A 6804-nucleotide genomic window follows, 5' to 3' on the forward strand; every position below is an offset into this window, starting at 1 on the left:
TATTCTGCTCTGCTTCCTGTTCCATCTCTATTATTTCAAAGGGTGGGTATAGTTTTAATTTGTTCTAGCTTTATTATACACCGTTGCACTTAAAATACTGCACTAAAAAAAATTCATACTTTACAGGCTATGAAGTGAAAAGCCTGGAGCGGATTAATTTGTTTTACAGTGTGTGGAAATGCTTTAACTTGTCTTTACGCTTGTATGACAGTAATGTTTTAGTTAAATCATTGCCGTTACAAAATAAAATGTAATATAGATTTTACGATGGGGGACAGTTTTGACTCTAGAACAAATGAACTATTTGATATATTTTTAATATGCAAAACTTATATTAGAAAACTGTTCCTTCTCTACTACTTAAAAGTATGAGTCATTTTACATTATTTTAGCTTTATTATACATCATTTCACTTCAAAAAATTGTACAAAAAAATACATTGAAAGCATAATATACAGGCTTCATGACAGGTGGTTTAACTTTTTATTTTATTTCATCTTATTTTTATACTTCACACAATTCTTTTCCTGTTCCATCACAATTAGTTTATTTATTTTAGCAGGCAACTTTTGGACGCAATTTAACGCAAGTGATTAATCACAAATAGTATCACATTAATTGTGTATCAACACAGATTAATCACCAAATGTATTTTCCTTATATTTTATATTTTTCTTTTTAAATATACCCATTGAGACTTTTTGCATAAAACTGTTGTCAGGTTTTCAGCAAATAAATTACACATGTTTAGTAAAACATGTTTGTGTATATGATATTCTGACAATAAAGTTCCAGTTGTATGAACAATATTTAGGTATTTAAAGTTAATTTAAATTGATAAAATCAAGATATGTACTTTATTAATCGTGAATAATTACAGGTTAAAAGTGTGATTAATCTGGTAAAAAAAAATAAAAAATGACAGCACTAGTTAAAACAAACTGCTTGTACAGTACTACAAAAAAATACAGTACACTTTTTGTTTTGTTTTTTACTTTAAAGGATTTCTTATCCCGTTCCAACACAATTAGCTTTACTTTATTTTAGTTTAGTTTAGTTTTAGCAGGCATCTTATATTTACACTTGTATGACAGTAATAGTTTAGTAAAAACTAATTTTTTTTTTCATATTTTGTAGATATTAACTCAATGGGAGTGTTTTGATAAAACTGTTACCAAGTTTTGAGCAAATAAATTACACATATTTGGTAAAACACAAAAAAATGTTTGTGTATTTGACATTTTGACAACAAAATTATATTTCTATCAAAATATTGATATTTATTTCAGTGAAAATTAATACTAAGTACAAAAGCAAGTAATTTACTGTGATTAATCACAATTTAAAGTGTGACTAATCTGAATTAAAAAAAAAATACATTTGACAGCACTATAGTTAAAACATATTGCTTGTACAGAACTATAAAAAAATACAGTACCCAATTTAATGCTATCCATCTGTCCATTTTTTACCGCTTGGACAATGACCCCAAACACACGTCAAAAGTGGTAAAGGAATGGCTAAATCAGGCTAGAATTAAGGTTTTAGTATGGCCTTCCCAAAGTCCTGACTTAAACTTGTGGACAATGCTGAAGAAACAAGTCCATGTCAGAAAACCTGTAGGAGCCATTTAAGGCATCTTTATTTTTGTGTTGGCATTACTTTCTTTTGTCACTAGGTGGCGGGCATTTTGGTTGAGCAGGGCAGGGGGAAGGCATATGTAGGAGCACAGGTGAGCCAAACGAGGCAGGACTCAGGTGTGGGAGCACAAACCGCTCTTACCAGCAGCAGACAGCAGCAGACCACAGCAGACAACAGCAACAGGCAGGAGAACATATAACACAATATCACTGCAATAATCCCTGGTATGTTTCATTCACCCTGCAAATTCGTTAATAAATATGCATAAACTGGATTTCCAACTGGACCTCCTTCATATACAATGTTTGCTACTGCGTAGGATCACTCCCTCAAACCTGTTGAGTAATGACAATAAATTGGAACATTTGAAGGTGAAGATTGCCATTACAGTCAAGTAAGAACGGTGCTCTTCGAGTGAAAAGGATATCAAGAAGAACACCGAAGGACATCAAAAAGCCGCAAGAGGACAAACTGTGCCACGGCCACGCTGCTGCTCATCAGCCAGGGTGATTGGAAACACCTGCCAGCTCTATAGGGTGAGTTGTGTGGAGCTGAAAGCAGCACAAGGGACTTGGCCAATTATGTCTGGTGGCAAAGATGATGTACAGCCACAAGGTGGCAAAAATGTGGATCCTGAAAAGGAAAATGTACAATATTTTGGAAAGGGAAAAAGAGCCATAACGTATACTGCCAAAAGCTTGGAAATGAAAGTTGACAATTATCATAAAGCAATAGGAGCATGTGTTAAAAAAGCTGCTAAAATAAGGGACACAATGAAACAACTCATGCATTCAAATGAAAATGATGAAAATGCAAATGCTGTAAGGGGTTACTTGGATGAATTGATTCATTTGTGTGGAGAGGCAAGGGAAAATCATTCCTCATTGATTGCCTTACCATTGCCTGAAGAGAAACTTGATAGAAAAAATGACTGGTTTCAAGAAAAGATTAAGATACTTGAAGGTTTCATAAAACTTGTGCATGAATGGTTATCAGAAGTGAAAAAGCTAACCACACATGACACTGCCCCTGTGGAAGAGGAGTCCCAATTGCATGTCTCTGAAACACATGGCTCAGTTGAAATGCAAGTCCAAGATGAAATGCATGTCCCACTTGCCCATGATGAACATTTATGTGTTACACTTTCTGATATTGGAGCCCAGGACAGTGCATCGAATGTCTCAATCACACACAGTTCCATAACATCAACAACCTCTTCTACCTCATCTGCTCGCATTCGAGCCCAGGCCGAAAAGGCTGCTCTCATGGCAGAGGCTGCTGCATTGGAGAAAAAACATCAGATTGAATCACAACAAAGAATTCAACAGGAACAATTCACAAAACAACAGGAACAATTCGCAAAACAACAGGAACAATTCACAAAACAACAGGAAAAACTCAGAATGGAAAAGGAATAGTTGGAAATGGAAACCAAGCTGGCAGCAGCTAATGCAAGGGAGCAAGTTTTTGCAACCATGGGATCTAGGGAAGGGTCAAGAGTGTCAAGAATGAGCTCTGAATCCCACAAGGGAGCTGCTGCTCCAAAGAAAACAATGCCCCTCTCTGACACAAAGGTCGGGAAGCCAAAACAATTCATATATGAAAAATATACCGAAGCTCATTACATGACTCCAAGACAGGCTGCTCTCTCTTTAATGCAAACTGACAATCTGTCCAAATCAACTGTACAAATGAAAAAAGAGGATGTTAAAGGTCATACAGTTCACACTACATCCCCTGTCACAAATGCCATCAAACAAGATCACATTCTAGATTTACTAAAAGCACAACATGATTTTAATGCCTTATTGGTTAAGCAGAATGTCCATTCCTCTTTACCATCAAGAGACGTACCTGTGTTTGATGGAGATCCGTTTCAGTATGAAACCTTTATAAGGGCATTTGAATATGGAGTGGAGAAAAAGTGTGACACCTATGACTGTTTGCATTATTTGGAACAATATACTAGAGGGCATCCAAAAGAGCTGGTTCAAAGTTGCCAACATATGCCTCCGTCCCAGGGCTACCAGAAGGCAAGACAGCTATTCAAGGAACATTTTGGTAATGAATATCATATTGCAACAGCATATATGGAAAATGCTTTTTCCTGGGGAACAATTAAATTGGAGGATATAAAAGGATTGAGAGCATTCTCTCTATTCCTCAGAAGTTGTTCCAATGCAATGGAAAATCTGGCCTATATGGAAGAAATGAATGTTGTTTCTAATATGAGTACCATCATCCTAAAGCTTCCATACAAGCTCAGAGAGCAGTGGAGGAACAAGGCCTGTGACCTACAGGAGAAGCAAGGCCATCGTGCCATTTTCCCAGACCTTGTGAACTTTATTGAAAAACAAGTCAAAATACTCTCTGATCCACTGTTTGGGAACATTCAGGACCATAAGCAATCAACTGTCAAACCCTCAACCGTCCCTACGCCAAAAGTAAAGTCAAGTCCAAGAAGCAACTTTGCAACAACATTAATACCCATAGAAACTGTGGAGTCAAATGAAGGAAAAAGGAATGTGATTGTCAAATCTCACAGTTGTCTGTTCTGTAAGAAGAGTGGTCACACACTGGAGTGCTGTCCACAATTCAAGAGGAAGAAGCACAAAGAAAAAATAGACTTCTTAAAGGAAAAAGGAGTCTGTTTTGGCTGTCTGAAAATAGGACATTTAAGTCGAGACTGCAGAAATCGTTTATTATGTGAAATCTGTAAACAACAACATCCACAAATACTCCACATTGAACAGACAGAACAAACACAAACCAAATCAATTGGAACCAATGCTGTTGTCCCACATCCCAAGCACACTTGTGGCCATATTGGGGCCGGGGACCACCCCTCCATCTACTCCATTGTACCTGTACAAGTTAAAAGCAACAAGGGAGACACAGCGTTACAAACATATGCATTTTTGGATCATGGAAGCACCTCCACATTCTGCACAGAAAAACTGATGCAAAGACTGAACATTACAGGACAAAGAACAAACATCCTTCTCAAAACCATGAATCAAGTGAAACCCGTAACCAGCTACCACATCACTGGACTGGAAATAGCCGGGATAAATACGAATTACTTTATTCAATTGCCTGATGTATTTACACACAAAACCATGCCAGTTTCACCACACAATATTCCAAAACAGCAGGATTTGAAACACTGGCCATATCTAAATCATATCACATTACCTGAAATTGACTCTGACATCGACCTCCTCATTGGCACGAATGCCTCTAAGGTACTGGAACCCTGGGAGGTGGTCAATAGCCAGGAGGATGGGCCATACGCAGTGAGGACCCTATTGGGATGGGTCATTTATGGTCCTTTTAAAAGGAGATGACACCAGCAGGCATAATGGCTGCCCTGTTGCTGATGTCAATAGAATATCTATTCTAAACCTGGAGGAGTTATTAGTCAAACAGTACAACCAATATTTCAGTGAAAGATCCAGTAAGGAAACAGAGGAAATGTCAAGAGAAGAGGAAAAGTTTCTTGATATTGTGAGTCACTCTGCAAAGATTAAAGATGAACATTACTGTTTAAACTTACCTTTTAAAGAAGAAGATCCCATCATGCCGAACAACCGTTGTATTGCAGAGCAACGCATCCAGAGCCTGAAATGCAAGTTCAACAAAAATGAAAAGTTCCATAAAGAATATACATCTTTCCTCACAGATATGATTGACAGTGGCTATGCTGAATTGGTACCAGCAGACCAGCTGATAGAAAAGATGGAAGACTCTGGTATATTCCACATCATGGTGTGCACCACTCAAAAAAAGGAACATTAAGAGTTGTTTTTGACTGTGGTGCAGTCTTTAAAGGAACATCACTGAACTGTGAACTACTTCAGGGTCCTGATCTTACCAACTCACTTATCGGAGTCCTCATCAGATTCAGACAAGAACCGGTTGCCTTGATGGCAGACATTAAAGCCATGTTCCATCAGGTTAAGGTGTCTGATAAGCATGTCGACTACCTGAGATTCTTATGGTGGCCTGACGGTGATATGCAGCAAGAACTGACTGAATATAGGATGAAGGTACATCTATTTGGAGCTGTGTCATCACCAAGTTGTGCAAATTTCGCTTTGAGGAAAACTGCTGAAGACAACCAAGCTCATTTTCCACCTGAGGTGACAGACACAGTACGCCATAACTTTTATGTAGATGACTGTTTACGTTCGATTCCCACAGAACAAGAAGCAGTACAATTAGTAAAAGATCTGACTGCTCTCTGCCAAATGGGTGGGTTTACTCTGTCCAAATGGATCAGCAACAGCCGTGCTGTATTAACATCTATTCCACAAGAGCACAGGGCTAAAGAAATAAAGGAGTTGGATTTGGACAAGGACAATCTACCAATGGAAAGAGCCCTAGGACTACACTGGTGTGTGGAAACTGATGTGTTCAAGTTCACAGTTGTTGTACCAGAAAGACCACACACTAGACGTGGCATTTTGTCTGTGGTCAGCTCTGTATACGACCCTTTAGGATTTCTAGGACCATTTACTCTGCCAGCCAAAATGATTATGCAGGAGCTCTGCAAGGAAAAGCTTGGATGGGATGAAACCATACCACACGTTTTCTCTCAACAGTGGACAGGATGGCTAGCAGATCTCAGCAAAATGAAGGAGTTTAAAGTTGACCGGTGCATGAAGCCTACACACTTTGGTCAAATCACACACTCACAGCTGCATCACTTTTCGGATGCCAGTGAGAGTGGCTACGGAACCGTCTCATATCTAAGACTGGAAAACAAAAACAAGTGCATGTTGCATTCATCATAGGAAAATCAAGAGTGGCACCATTAAAACAAATGACAATTCCCAGAATGGAGCTGGCTGCAGCTGTCCTCGCTGTCAAAGTTGACACAATGCTGCGAAAGGATCTACAGTTAAAACTGGAGAAATCATTTTTCTGGATGGATAGCACAACCGTGCTTAAATACATAAGCAACGAAACCAAACGCTTTAAAACATTTGTAGCAAACAGAGTCTCTTTTGTAAGGGATGCTACCGACATATCACAATGGAGATACGTGAGCACAAAGGAAAACCCTGCAGATGCAGCATCAAGAGGGCTGACAGCAGATCACTTCCTAGGCTACAAAAATTGGATAAGAGGACAAGATTTTCTCTGGAAAGCAAGCCAAGA

This window comes from Entelurus aequoreus, linkage group LG10, assembly GCF_033978785.1.
Source record: "Entelurus aequoreus isolate RoL-2023_Sb linkage group LG10, RoL_Eaeq_v1.1, whole genome shotgun sequence".
In the NCBI taxonomy this organism is placed as follows: Eukaryota; Metazoa; Chordata; class Actinopteri; order Syngnathiformes; family Syngnathidae; genus Entelurus; species Entelurus aequoreus.